Source organism: Rhinolophus hipposideros (assembly GCF_964194185.1).
Source record: "Rhinolophus hipposideros genome assembly, chromosome: 6".
Classification (NCBI taxonomy): Eukaryota; Metazoa; Chordata; class Mammalia; order Chiroptera; family Rhinolophidae; genus Rhinolophus; species Rhinolophus hipposideros.
The window spans coordinates 62,627,716-62,642,373 of NC_138052.1; the positions used below are offsets into that span (position 1 = coordinate 62,627,716).

Genomic DNA, 14,658 nt, shown 5'->3' on the forward strand with positions numbered 1-14,658 from the left:
AGTCTGTGGAGGACAGAATGTTTTATCTGTGATCTGAAGGAGGGGTTAGCCATGTAGGCTTCAGTGACAACACCCTCCTGCGTTTCCTCCTACTTCTATGGCTGGTCTTTCTTAGTTCCTCTTTCTATACAACTGGTAAATGTTGGCCTTTCTCAGAGCTCTGTCACTATATTCTCTCTTTAGGTGATCCCCTGCATTCCCACCATTGCAAATAGCACCTCACTGCTCACGACTGCCAAGTCCAGCCCTCTTCTGAGCTCTGGACTCACACCTAGTTGCCTACATCACAGCCCCACCTGAGAGTTTCACGGACATGTCACTTATTATGCCAAAATGTGAGCTCTTCCTTTCTTCCCTCTAACCTGCGCCTCCCACAGCCTTCTCCCTCTCGGTAAAGGTTATCAACAATCCACCCAGTTGCTCCAGCCAGAAACTTGTGAGTCATTCTTAACACATCTTTTCCCTTGCCTCCCACACCCAATATATCACTACGTATGCTGTTAAGTTTTCAAAACGCTCTGAAATCCATCCATTTCTTTCTATCCCCACTGCTATCACTCTGGTCCAAGACACTGGAACTCATCTCTCTCCTCACCAACAATTACTTTCTACATGAGTCTCACTTCTATTAATACTTTTGCCCTCTCCCTGCCATTCTCCACACACAGCCACAGCAATATATTAAAAGCACAAATCAGATCTTCTAAACATCCTTCGATGGATTGTACTGAATGTTAAGTTAAAATTCAAAATGCTTTATGTGGTACACAGGTTTCTGCCTGGCTTGGCGCCTACCTACTTCTCTAACCTCATCTACTGACATTTCCCCTTAGCCCACCACTCATTCTGCTCCAGTCACCAATGATTAACTCTTTGCTGCCTCAAGGCTGCTCCTTCCGTGGGAAAAGTTCTTTCCAAAGCTTTTTTCCTGGCCATCTCAGTCTACTGTTACTTCCTCAAAGAGGCCTTCCCTAGTCTCTGATCTAAATTACATTCCTCAATTTTTCTCTTCCATAGCACTTAGTTTTCCTACCTGTGGAAGGCTGCTAATTGACTCCCCAATCCATTCTCCCTTTTTTTGATAGTAATAGAATTTAGCTGGCCATATGGTCTCTCAGCTAAAAACTGTTTCTCTCCTTTACACCCAGATGTGGACATGTGACTGTTTCAGTCAAGGGGATATGAATGGATGTGTGCAAATCTAGGGGATTCCATTTAAGTAACTGAGTTTATACTCTCCCCATCCCATATTCTGGGAATAGTGAGTCCTGTGGCAGTCACCCTGGACCAGACATGGAATCCAACTGTTGTGCTGATGGTGGGGCCACTTGAGACTCTTAGATGAGAAAAAAAATGTAATCCTATTTAACTGCTGGACTTTTGAATCTCTTTGTTACAGTAAAGAGGGACTTGGATGGGTTATAAGTAGAGGAGTAAGGTCTGCTGGCAGCATATCCTGGAGGCACAACACAATGTAAATGGTACCCAGTGGTGTTGTACAACCCTGTGGGGCTGCATAGAAATTACATGGTCAGATGTTTTTAAAGATTACTTTGGCAGCAATAGAGAAAATTGATTGGATGAGAGAACATATTGAGGCAGAGGGGCCAGAGAAATGGTTGTCAGAAATGGTTGCAGAGGAGAGAGAACCTTATGGATCAGCACAGCACAGGGATAGAGAGAAGGGGACAGATTCCAGAGGTATTTTGAAAGATGGGGACTCCAGAGGGCTTGGCGTTTGATGGGTATTGTGGGCAAAATCACTGCCACCTAGAGAGGCCCATGTTCTGATCCCAGGAACCTGTGAATATGTTACCTTACATGGCAAAAAAAAGACTTCAGGTTCGATTAAATTAAGGCTTTTAAATGGAGGGGAGATTATCTTGGGTTATCAGGGTGAGCCCCATGTAATCACAGGGGCTTATAAGAGGGAGACAGGAAGGCCAGAGTTGGAAAGGGCAATGTGACGCCTGAAGCAGAGGTTAGAGTGATGTGCTGTGAAGATGAAGGGGCCACGAGCTAAGCAATGTGAGCAGATCTCCAGAAGCTGGAAAAGTCAAGGAAATGGATTCACCTCTAACCCTGGCAGACGGAATGCAGCCCCACAGACACCTTGATTTTAGCCCAGTAGTAAAACCCATTTTGGACTTGAGATTTCTAGACTTGTAAGATAATACATTTGTGTTGTTTTAATTCACTAAGTTTGTGGTTACATGGTACAGCAGCAACAGGAAACTAATATACTGAGTGTAGGGGTGAGGATAAAGGAACATTGGGAATAAAGGACTTCCTTGTACAACTGGGTGGATGATGGTTTGGGAACCCAGGAGTCAGAGTGAGTGGGGGAGGGGCAAAACACCGTGAAGCTTTCGTGTGGGACTTAGTGAGGCTGGAGTGCCTGTGACACAACCCACTGGACAACTGGTCACATGGATCTGCACTCAGGAGAGAAGTTGCCTCAGAGAGAATTTGGGGGCATCCTCAAATATTTTGTGATTGAAGCCAAGGGAGTGGGTGAGAGCAATCACAGAAAACAGAATTAGAAGAAAGAAAGGCTTAGAACAAAACCCAAGTGGAACATACAAGCCAGATGGGTTGTGGGTCATAGAAGTGAGAGGGAGTTTTGAGGGGATGGTTAATGGTGTCCAATGTTGCTGGCAGGTGGAGAGAAAAGTGGGTGACCTCATTGGATAAAAATAAAATCCCCACTCCTCCGTAAGTGAATATACATATTTGTAAGCATTTCCACGAGCAAGCAGGAAGGCTGGTTAAGAGCCGGGCCCTGAAGCCAGACCACCTAGGTTTGAATACAGAATCCACTAGCAGTGTCACCTTAGTGAAGTTACTTCCTGTTTACAGGCATCCGTTTCCTCATTTGTCAAATGGGCTAAAAACAGTATCTACCTGCATGTGGTTGTTATGAGGAGGAAACGAATAAGTATATACTAAGCGCTTAGAACAGTGTCTGGCACGGGGTAAGACCTACACAAGTGTTAGCTGTTATCATTCTTATTATCACCTACTGTAATGTGCTTGCTTTGTTGTTTAAGAATAATCCATTCTGCCAAAGGATATAAGAAACATCTTTAGGAGAAATGAAAGTAGAAGTAGTTTGTGAAATAAAGTAAGTAGTGCATATGGGAGCTGAACATAAAGAAGGTCTAAGTAGGTACCAAATATTCTTGATACAGTAAATATTCATGAAGGATATTTGGTATTCAATATTCAGGAAGGCTTAAAATGACCACTCATTGATGACACACCTGTACAGCTTCCATTTGTCCTCTGCCTGAGAAATGCAGATGAAATCCATAGCTACTCATTAGGCTAACTGGTGAGCTACAACTATGGTCAGGCATTTTTGCTCCTGTGTCTCTCAACAGAGAAAGCATACATTGGCTCTGGCACCAGGCATACACTGTCTGCAAGTCCCCCTTATTCAACCTCAGTGCTGCTCCTTGTACCCACACCATCAGCAAAGGGAAGGCTGATGTGAGAGAGAGAGAGAGAGAGAGGAAGGGAGGGAGGGAGGGAGGGAGGGAAAGAATATTTCATAAAACATACCACCTGCTATACCTACCTATCTTAAGTGTGTTAATCTATCCTCTCTCTTTCCTCCAGCTTCTTACTCTGCATCATTTTAAATTGATGCAATAAGCCATGTGATTTCAACATCTTAATTTTGTCTTTGAGCCTTTCTGTGCAGTGGCCTCTGGGATAGCCTGCCTGGCAATATACTTGGAAGCTAATTTCTACACCACACCCCCTAGTTACCTCACAGAGAGCGGGAGGGAGATGCGTGAGGAGTGGCAGATCACTTTTTCTTTATGCACGTTTACATCTTCTCCTTAGTTACACTGAAAAGGAAAAAGGCTGCCAGGAAAAACTTCATGCCCTAACAAGGCCAATTAAAACATTTTCTGTTATGCTGACCCTTGAGGCTGTCCTGTCCTCTTTGAAACATAATAGCCAGCTTTAATTTAGGGAAATCTGGCTTCACTTTTCAACATGGAGCTGCCTTTGAGCAGCTGGAGGTCAAGAACTACCTTTTCTTCACAAATTCTTCCTGCTTTGCTTCCCCTTCTTCATATGGAGGACAGACCTGAACCATGTTAGACCCTTTTCTTTGTCTTTCTTTTTTAAAAGATTCCTTCTTTAACGTCTGGATAAGAATGATAATTCTTTTATGACAGCTACCAAATGGTTTGGGTCTTTATGGGCTGTTCAGTGTCAAATAATGCAGTGTGAAGTTATCTCCAGACCACACCAGACCAAAATCTGTCATTCTGAGTTCAACAACTTTAATCTCTTTCATTTGAAACTTTAGCACTCACTGCCTTTAATTGTTTTGCTTTTATCCGTATTGCAAGTGGATTTATCAGGAGGCTAATGTAGCTTAAGTTTCAGGGACCCTTCCCCAGGCTCCAGGTGGGGCCAGAGCAACACTGTATTTGTAATTTTGTTTTATTCTTCCTAAACAGGGACCGCAAATCCTAACGCTTCAGGGCCTATAAAATTGTCATCACTATGATTTTGTGGTTAAGAGCTTAAACCTGGAGATAAAAGAAGACTTCTCTCCCTTTTACCATTAGTAATCTTGGATAGGGCACATTAAATTTCAGCCTCTGTTTTCTCAGTAAAATGGTAATAATACCATTACCTGTCCTTTTAGGATGATGGTAAGGCATAACTGGTACTTACACAGTGCTTCATGTATGAGAAATGTTCATACATGTTAGCTGCCATTATTGTTGTTATTGCCAGAACACGACCATAGCTACGAGAACAGGATCTGGCAAACCTAGGAGCCCATCACAGCCACATAAAAATACGTGCAGAAGGAAGGATACCTTTTGCATCCAGCTCCACTCTTCCCACCCTCTCTGCGTGTCTAATCTGAAATACAACTTGACGTTCTCGGTGCGACACACATGGTTACCTCTTCAGTAAGGCGTCAGTAGCACCTTCCCAGTTTGAAAGGCTGCTTCAGTCTCGCGCCTCCCTTTCCCGGTGAGTCCCGAAAACCCCGTGTGTGCCTCGCGTTCCGGCCCACTTCCTCTCTGCCGGGTCAACTGAGGACACTCTGCCAAGGATGGGGCTAGAGACCCGGAGATAACGCATCAATGGCGTTAGCCTTGCGCTCGGCGCTTAATAAGCGCTCTGTAAACGACGCCTAGTATTATGATTACAATTCCCAGCCAGGCGGCCATCTACTCCCCGCCCCGCCCCCCGCAGCTAGGCCTGCAGCATTTCCCCAGGAGGAGGGGGCCTCTCAGCCGGGAGCCGGGTGGGGGGCCAGCACCTCGCGGTCCGCCGTCCCCTCCTCGGCGCGCGGCCCCGGCAGGGCCGGGTCCCCAGGTCCCCGGGGGCCGCCAGGGCGGGCGGGACGCCGGGAGGAGCAGCCGCCGACGCAGCCGCCGCAGGAGGCGGAGCGCTGCACCTGGCGGCGGGTCCTCGGCGCTCGGCCCTGAGACGGGTCCAGCCGGTGCGAGCGACGGAGGCCCGGCCCGAGGAGTCGGAGGACGAGGAGGAGGAGCAGGTCGCGCCGGTGGGCGCGCTCGGCTCGCCGCTCCCGATCGCCCCGCCCGCCCGCCCGCCGCAGCCCCGGGGGAGCAGCTCCCCTCCCGAGATGGTGCGCGCCGCCCGGGCGCCCCGAGCTGCCGCCCCGCGCGCCGGGGAGAGGGCGCTCTGCACCCTGCGCAGCTGAGCCGCACCGTCGCCCGCAGCAGGTGAGTCAGGCCTGGCTCGTGGGGAGGATCGCGCGCGGCGGGGGCGGCCCGGCAGCCACACCCTGGCCTCCCCGGCAGGGGACCAGCCCCGCCGCGCGCCCGAGACTCCCACGCCGGCGCGCACACCTGCTGTCCGGGGAGGGGGCTTCAGAGGAGAAGCCCCGAGCAGGGTATGTGTGCGTGTCTCCCTTTCCAGCCCCACTGGCCCGCGGCTCCCTCCCTCCCCTCCGCGTCTGTGTCGGTTGTCATCTTCGCGGGGTGCTGGGAGAGGCTGCAGCCCGCACCCCCGGCGCGCTGGGCGCAGGCAGCACTTCCGCAAACGTAACTGGAGTCGGGAAAACAAAGGCGCTGCCCCGGGGAGCCCTCGCCGGGCGCCCGCTGCAGCCGGGGAGGGGGGTGGGGGCCCAGGCTCGTCTCGGCCCAGGCCCACTCGCGCCCTTGCCATAAACATCCTCGAGAGAAAGGAGGAGGCAAGAAGCACCAGACAGCCCCAGTGATAAGGACGTGGCCACTTGTGTGGTACGAGGAGGAAACTGACAGCGTCTGCTTCCCTAGGTGAATAAATACAAAAAAACACCCACCTCTTCCCTTGCCTGCTACCATCCTAGGAGAAATTCCCACCTCGGGGCTTCTTCAGCTTGGTCTAACATGTCCTAGTGTCCTTTTGAGATAGTAATGGGGGTTCCTAGTCCTTCTGGGCACTATTCCCTATACAGCCCCCTGTAAATTTAAGTAGGATGGTGAAAAATTCCTAATGCAACTTTCCCCCGCATTTGTCCCACACCCACGTGGACAGACAGGTGGATTAATTACCCTTAAGGCCAGCACATGGTGTATTTTGCCTCTCCCACACACATTCACAGCCACAAACATTTCCTTTCATCCAAAAATATTTAATCAACACCTTACAGAGCTACTGCAACAGATAAAACCTTGCCTATTAGTTGTAGGAAAGAACCCACAAAGACTAGAGGGTCTAATCCCAACTGCTGTCTAAATAGCTGCATGTCCTTGGGCCTGTCATGCGCCTAAGCATCAGTTTTTTCACATAAAAGGAGACAGTTGGTTAATATAGTGGCCCAACATTTCCCCTAATTGTACTAGAAGTTTAAGATTTTGTGGACATCGCACTTTAAATATTCAATGTAGATGAATGTAAAGGGTGGGTGGACATACATTTGGCCAACAACATCTGATAAAAGCCCATGTGGATTTGGGAGATCGCTGGTGTTTGCACCAGCATCCCTTTCCCAAGCCGTGGCCACTAGCGGGCTGAAGGGGTAGGCGTCAGCCATGGCCTTGTGAGGTACAAAGAGGGTAGGAAGCCTCATCATCGGGAAGGTCAGCTTCTGACACTCTAAGCTGCTGGCCATCAGCAGACATGGAAGATGTTTTCAGTTATTTAGTGGAAGTCAGATGGCTTGTGTTTGTCACAAGTTGTAAGTAAAACTTAGAACTGCACAGCAAGAGGCTGGGACATTGCTAATGAGCCCAAAGCAAGCCACTCTGAGGGAGGAGGAGGAGAGAGGATCATATTTCAATAATTCATTAAAGCTACTAGGCATGTTTACAGTAATTTATTTATGTGTATACAAATAAGGTAAATATAAAAACAGGAAGGCAAACAGGTAAACAAAAGAGCGTGGTTTACAGGTATAAGGTATTGGATCACCATCTATTATGTATAGTTTCTGGATTAGTAAGAGTAATAAGGCACTTTTTATGTATTTACTGTGTTCAAGACACCATCTTAAACACTTTGTTTCTAAATCTCTGTAAGATAAGTCTTTTACCACTTTTGTGGATGATGAAAAAGGAAGCTCAAAAAGGTTAAGGAACTTACACAAACCACACAATCTTTTCAACCCTGTGTCTCTGGATCTAAAGCCCAGGAAATTTCCACATGGTGTCCTTAACCTATTCAGGACCCATTAAGCCTCATCACCTACACAGGTGCCTTCCTTTGCTTCTTCTCTTTGAAAATTAACTTCATTTCAATGTACATATATTACATATGGGACATTTACCTATGTAAGAAAATATATATATTTAGAGTGCATATATATTAACGCATGTGTATTTACCCATATGTTCTTACTGTTTTTAAAGTCGAAGGCAAGTGTGAAAACTAACATAACCAAAGATATATTTAGTACTAAGCTGACAGGTTTTTTCGTTTTGCTTTTGATATTCAGTAAATCTTGATTTAGTAATCTCATTGTAAGGAAAAGGAGACATGCAGTAATACAAATGTGTTTGTTACCTGCTTTGGTACATTGACTAGGGAAAAAATCAAGATATATATAGTAAGTGGAAAAAGGAAAACGTGGAAGAAAGTTATAATATGCACATACTTTAACCTGCATACAGGCATACATATACCTCATTGTCCCCAAACTTTTGACAGTGGCTACCTAAAGGAAGTGAAATGGGATGAAGAGAAGAGAGAGTGCTTTTACTTTTTACCTTATTAAATTATGTTTAGGCTTTAAAAAAATTGCAAAAGCATGTGTTATTTTATTGTGTAAACTAAAAAGGAAAACAAAAAGAATAGAATTGAGTCACTTCCTACAAATCTAAAATAAAGAAAAAAAATTGAATGTGCCTAAACTTTGTAATGTTAGAAAAGTGAGATGAAACTCAGGAGATCAAAAAGCAAAGTGGTATTCTGGGAATTGCAGGTGTGGGAGCAAAAGCTGAAGAGTCTTAGGTGACTGATTTTTCCCTTATCTAACAGTGGCTATAGCTTGTTTTGCAGCACCCCCAGTTTTCCTCTTCAATAAGAAAGCTTTGATGCATGCACCAATTTATCTGCTAGGCTAGGGTGGTAAGAATTCCTTCTCTTGTTAGTTACTGGTGACTCTTGGGAAGCATAAGTGTTCTTTACATAGAAGACAGGAATAGGAGAAGTACATTTACCTGCTGTGTCATTTCATGAAATTATGGCATTTTGGATGAGTTCAGGTGTAGTTATTTTTAATCATATAATTTCAGGAGCAGCAAGTTACCGTCAAGTTAATCTAGTCTGATGCACATATATATTTATGATCTATAATCCCACCATTCTCAGTTTTATGTAATAGTAACAAAAATCATTGCTTAGAATCCTTAAAAATTGATACGTTTCTCTGCTCAGATTTAGAAATCCAAAACCAAATACATTAAAACCTTTCAGAATCAAGAAAACATGCTTCTTGTGTTTTGTACATGAAGGAAATCTGAATAACGTTAGTTTATTCTAAATATGATAGGCAATCCTGAGGAAATGGTAATTGTACAATTATTTTGCAGAAGAGATATTCTTACAGTTTTAGGTGTCATCCAACATTTCATTCAGAGTTCTAATTATGTTTTTGGCAGGGGAAAAATCTATCTATTAATTTAGGAAGCTCTGTTACCCAATAGGTTCTCTCTAAACCCAGAAATCAAGGGCAAAATCCTTCCCTAGTATAAAGCCAGGTTAGGTAAAACTTTTTTTCCTCAGAGGAAAACTAATGTGGAATTCCCAGAGCACAGCATTTTGGATTCCTGGGACAAGCAAACACATACATCTGATGTGAATTATGTGTGGGGCAATGAAAACACCTTAATGTCTCCATCAAGAACATCCCATTTAGATATAATTTCTCTGTGGTTAATTAACTTTAGCTGTCTATGTCTAATGCTAGTATAGCTTACTATACTAGCATTATGGAGGGTAAGAAGGGCCTGTGTCAGCCTGATTTGTCCTAAATCCTGAATGACACATTATCTAGTACTTAGCCCTCTTGTTGGATTTCAGTAACATTTGCTTTGTAGCTGTTTTTCCGCTCTCCATATTTAGAAGATCCTTATTTACTGTTTTGTAAAATGGTATTATCAAACTTAAGTTAGTTGGTTGGACAGCTTTTGGAAACTATCAGAGTCATTTACTAAGACAGTGATTTATTGGTGCCGAGTCCAAAACAGAAAAACAAAACAAAACAAATAAAAAAAAATATGAAACACCTAAACCTTGAGCCTGTATTTTAACATATGTTTGCTATAGATATTGCAACTTTGGTTGCTAGTTTGTGGCTCTAAATAGCACGAGAGCACACACACACACCCCTACCTCAGCACCAACAAAAACTACCTGCAAGTGTTGTGTGTATTAAAAGTAGCCTCCCTCTGCCTTGGTCCAGAACAGTGTAAATGTGGCTGAGCTGTGGAGGTGCTGATGATTGTGTCGCAGGGATGTTAAGATTTGGAAATACCAGTAAGAGCTCCGTATCACCTTCTGGCCTGGTATGCTGCTGCGTTTTAGGATGTGGGGTGGAATAAGAGACAGTGGTTCAGATGGGATGAAATCTAGGCTCTTAGAAAAACCATATTCCAGACCTATGAAATAGGATTGATTCAAGGAGGACTGCGGCAGCTTTTTTTCACATTTGTTCTGGGGAGCAGCTGAGAAGGGGAGACAAATTCAGGGCTATTCTGCAAGTAGAAAACAGGAAAGTCCCACTTTTAATGACCGTGAGGAACATTTTGATCTGAGACCAAGAGCGGGACGAGGGGGAGAGGGGGAGACAGGGGCATCATGAGTCAGCAGTGGCCAGGGGGAGGTTTGAGTGGCTTTACAGAAGATAAAAGGAGAACTAGAAAGAGGAACTGATGTTTTCTCAGCAAGCCTGATTTGTGGAATAAGTGTGCCAAGGAAAAGTGAATGAGGAGCCTGCGCTGTAGTCAGCTCCCTATGAGGTTACGTAGAGAGAGACCTCACTGCACAGCTGGGTGCGATGAAGAGCAGAGAGAAGGCCAGCGCGCCCAGGACAAGGGAGGAGTGGGTCCCTGTAAGCTTTGTGGAGAATTCATCTCATAACTCCTCTGGGAACTTTTAGGGACAAGGTTAAGGTAGAACACACTTGGACCCGAGGTAAACAAGGCCTCTATCAACAGAGTGAAGCTGGAAGCCCCTACACTAAGCACATAAAGTCCCAGGATACAAAGTGACATGCACGCTGTCTGTGACTTCTAAGAAATGCACCCATCTGCGCCTGCATAGGCAAGCTTCTGCAGCTAATGTGGAGTGTCTTTTTAATTCTATTTCAAAATAATTTCTGTGGAATTGGTCTCTAATGTACAAATGAAACCCAAACTCACCTTTATGAGGGAGTTTGAATAAAAGAGTTTATTGTTAAACCTTCAAAAGGGTAAAAATGACACATTTTAACTTTCTTTTCTATATAATGAGGTTTCCTGTATATTGAAGGTGTAATCTCTTTTAAGACTATCTCAAAGTCTTTGTAACAGGTTCTTTCAGTTGTTTGTACTGATAAGCAAACTACAATTTAGCAACTCCCCATAACCTTTCAGGAACTCCAGGATCAAGGGGGTTCAGACTGTCACTCGAGTGACTTGTGTTTAAAACAATACAGGTCATGCCTTGAAGATACTGTAGGTTTGGTTCTAGACCACTGCAATAAAGTGAGTACTACAATAAAGCAAGTTTCAATCATTTTGCTGGTGGAGGGTCTTGCCTTCAACTTGTAAAAAATGCAACGTTTGTGCAGTGTAACAAAGTGAAGCACAATAAAATGAAGTCATGCCTGTATGTATTTTAAAAGTGATAAATGCTCATTGAAGAAAAATCCAGTAAAGTGTAAAAAAAAATTAAAGTAACTCCTAATTTTGCTTCTCAGAGATAACCCCTAATAATATTTTGATATTATTTTTTTCACATCATTTTCTAAAATATATTTATTATGAAGCACATAGATTTACAAATATAAACTTAAAATACATAGAAGTATGTGTCCCCTTTTTCACTTGAGCTTGAGCATTTCCCCGTATTCTATTAATTCTTTTTAATTAAGTTCTCTTCAGTTCTGTTTTTCTATTCCATGGATATAAGGTTCTGTTTTTCTCTCATATGGATATAACATAATTTAAAACTGCTCCTATTACTGATTCCTTACTTTGGTTTGATTATTATGAACAGTGCTGAAATAAACCTCCTTACACTTAAATCTTTGCCTTCTGGAAAGGTTATACTCGATTCTCAGTTAATGAGAGTACCTGTCAATCTTCATCCTCACCAGCATTGAATATTTTCATTTTCAAAAGTATTGGTATGGCCTTTACAGCAAATCTTTTTAATAGGCTAGGTGATAAATATTTTTTTCTGAAAGAAATTGATAGCACATGGTAACTCAATTTATCAGTCCTAACAGCCTATGCGACAACTATTTTAGCTTATATTTACTAGAATGTGCTTAGGATGTAAATTGTTTTAAACTATATTTAAGGGATATAAGTAAAAATCATTGATGGTAACTACATGTCTGTAGAAAAACTTTGAACCTTAAGGTCTATATTTTGAACCTTAAGGTCTATATTTTGATCTAAATTGTAAACTCATAAAAGACGAGAAAGAAACACCTATAAATTTTTGTTAAAAATGATTTGTCTTAATGGATACACTGTACTTTCTTTAACCCTCTTAACGTCCTCAGTGCCTAAGTGTCAGAAATGCCAAATAATAACACCAGCCTTTTGTCAAATAAGCATTATCAAGCACTTATAATGTTATTTTACATATGTAATAATGTATTAGTGCTATAACCTAATGTTATATTACTAATACCTGGAGTTGTGTTTTTATTTCTAATTATATTATTGTTCACAGTCTGCTTTTTCTGTGTTCCTAGTACTTTTAGATCTTGGACCTATAGTCCTATACTAATTATATTTACCCGAGTCAGTCCTATTCTGAAAAGATTTTTAAAAAAAATTGTGTGTATAAAACAGGGATTCACATAACTAGGGTTAAAATAAACCAAAACAACATTTTAATAGAATTGGAGTGTCTTTTCTTTTTACTAATATATATTATACTATATTACATGTTATACTCATATGTAACATATGCTATTCATTATACTAATATAGAATATATATTATTCAATATAAATTGCTTCTAAAGTGTATAGCAAGCAATAATTTATTGAGGAAAATCTTTCTGTAAAAACCTTAAGCAAATCACTGCTTTCAATATCCTTTTAAAAATCCTTTGTTTTATGCTTTGAAGATGTGTTTTACATTTTCCATGTTAGCTTCCTGACAAACAAATAAGATTGCATTTATATTCATTAAATTAGTAAATAATTTGATAGTAGAGATAGTTTTCAAATAATAACATACTGTGGCTCCCACTTTTACCTTAGCCTGTGCTGGTGCTGACCAGGTATCACCCTCCCCTTTCTCTCCTCTGCTAACCCTGTACCTATTCTGTTACCTACAAGGGGGTTGAAGATAACCGTTTCAGTGTTGCTAGATTTCCCAGGCTCCCTCATGAAAACAGTTCCTCATTAGAGTCCCCTATCTGAGAAAATGCATAAAGATAGAAAGTTAATAAGAATTGCATTAACACTTATTAGAGAAATAAAAGTATGGTGATAGCATCAATATATATTTGAAAATGAGTAGAATGTGTATGTGTGACGCTATATTTAGTGCTCTCGGAGACCACTGGCAGTAACTCCATGGTTCCCACAGGTTGCAGCCTTTGCCCTGGAGGAAGCAAGGGGCTGCTTCTCTCCCGATGCATGGCTGGAAGAGAGCGAGTAGGAAGCTCTGTGTAGGGCTGTCTTGGAAGATGTGTTACTGGCACCCCAGACTGAAAAGGACAAAGAATTTTCCTTTAAAAGTTATGCACTCTGTAACCCGTAGGTTCTTTCAGTACTCTTGGTTCAGTAATCTGGGCACTACCACTATTTCTAATATTCTTTCGATGGGGACACGTTTCTAAGCTTCAGCAATAGAAATACAACGAATATTGGATATTCAGCCTGCTCATTAGTTTGGTTGTTCTAAACAATTTCATTGCTCTGTCTGGCTATTGATCTTTGTTTAGAGAGAAATGACTATGCATTGCTTCTACTTTTACAAAGCATCCGTGACCCCCTTAAATTTCTACATTGTCTTCCTTCTTGACAAACTGATGCAGAGTATTAGCAGCATTGTATTCAATTAATTTCACTTCCTATTTTGAACATCTATTGGATTGTTTTTGTTGGAGAAACTCACAAGATATAATTATCTTTTAAAAAACATATTTTTCATGCTGTAATATATGAACTGTTATTTGTTTCTCACATTGAGCTTGTTTAAGATAGGAAATTGATCTGAGAAGTAGAAGGAAATGAGGTTCTGGGGCCTGCTTCAAATTTATACTATAGGCTATTGGCACAATATTTAATCAAAAGCCCAAAACAAATAAATAGAAATCTGCTTCCATGGTGGCTGATAATCTCTAAAGACATAAATTACAAATTTTTTTTATTGATATTTAATTGTCTTCTACAAAGTGAAAGTGAAAATCTGCTTGGCTTTATTAACTAAAACCACCTTTAGGGTTAAAGGTTGTTCCCCCATTCTCCCTGAAAAAGATGAAAATAATTTGCTCCCTTTACCCTATTAGCAGGCCGAAGAGAAATATGTTAGGATTTCAGTGCCTTTCATTCATACTTATTATGTTACAAGTAATATTAAAATGTTCCTACAGGGCACTATATTTTAAATGAATAGTTATTTCTTGCCTAGAGATAATTGTCATTCCAATCCAAAATCCAACAATATGTTCTCTAGTGAACACGTGCCCCCCTCATTAGCCTGTGGATATAGAGATGGATATGAATATAAATTCATGCACATTGATGGACCAAATGCTACCCTAGTTCAGGGGTGGAATCAGAGAATTCTAGAACACTTACTTGCAAAGAATGCTTTTGGAATACTTGCAAAATAATGTCCCGGGTTTTAAAGAAATACTATAAGACCTCTACCAAATGTTCACGTTAGCACACTTTTGAGTTAGCAAAACGCTTTCATATACGTTATTTCTTTTAAGTCCCAGAATCCCTCTGTGAGTCAGTCGACCTGGATTTGTGTGTTTTCCCCCAATTTTCCA

The 14,658-nt window shown here is 42.1% G+C and overlaps 1 protein-coding gene across 5 annotated transcripts in view; it reads left to right on the top strand.

Annotated features, from left to right (window-relative positions):
- Window positions 1-4,927: 4,927 nt before the first annotated feature.
- MFSD6 (major facilitator superfamily domain containing 6) overlaps window positions 4,928-14,658 on the top strand; it is a 61,967-nt gene continuing 52,236 nt past the window's right edge. The window contains exon 1 of one of the 5 annotated variants that reach the window (XM_081051956.1): window positions 4,928-5,010. The gene's annotated coding sequence lies outside the window, so the exon portion shown is untranslated. Of the gene's footprint in view, window positions 5,011-5,419; window positions 5,900-14,658 lie in introns of those variants that run through there. The other 4 variants (XM_081051954.1, XM_081051958.1, XM_081051955.1 and 1 more) reach the window with 4 other exon arrangements.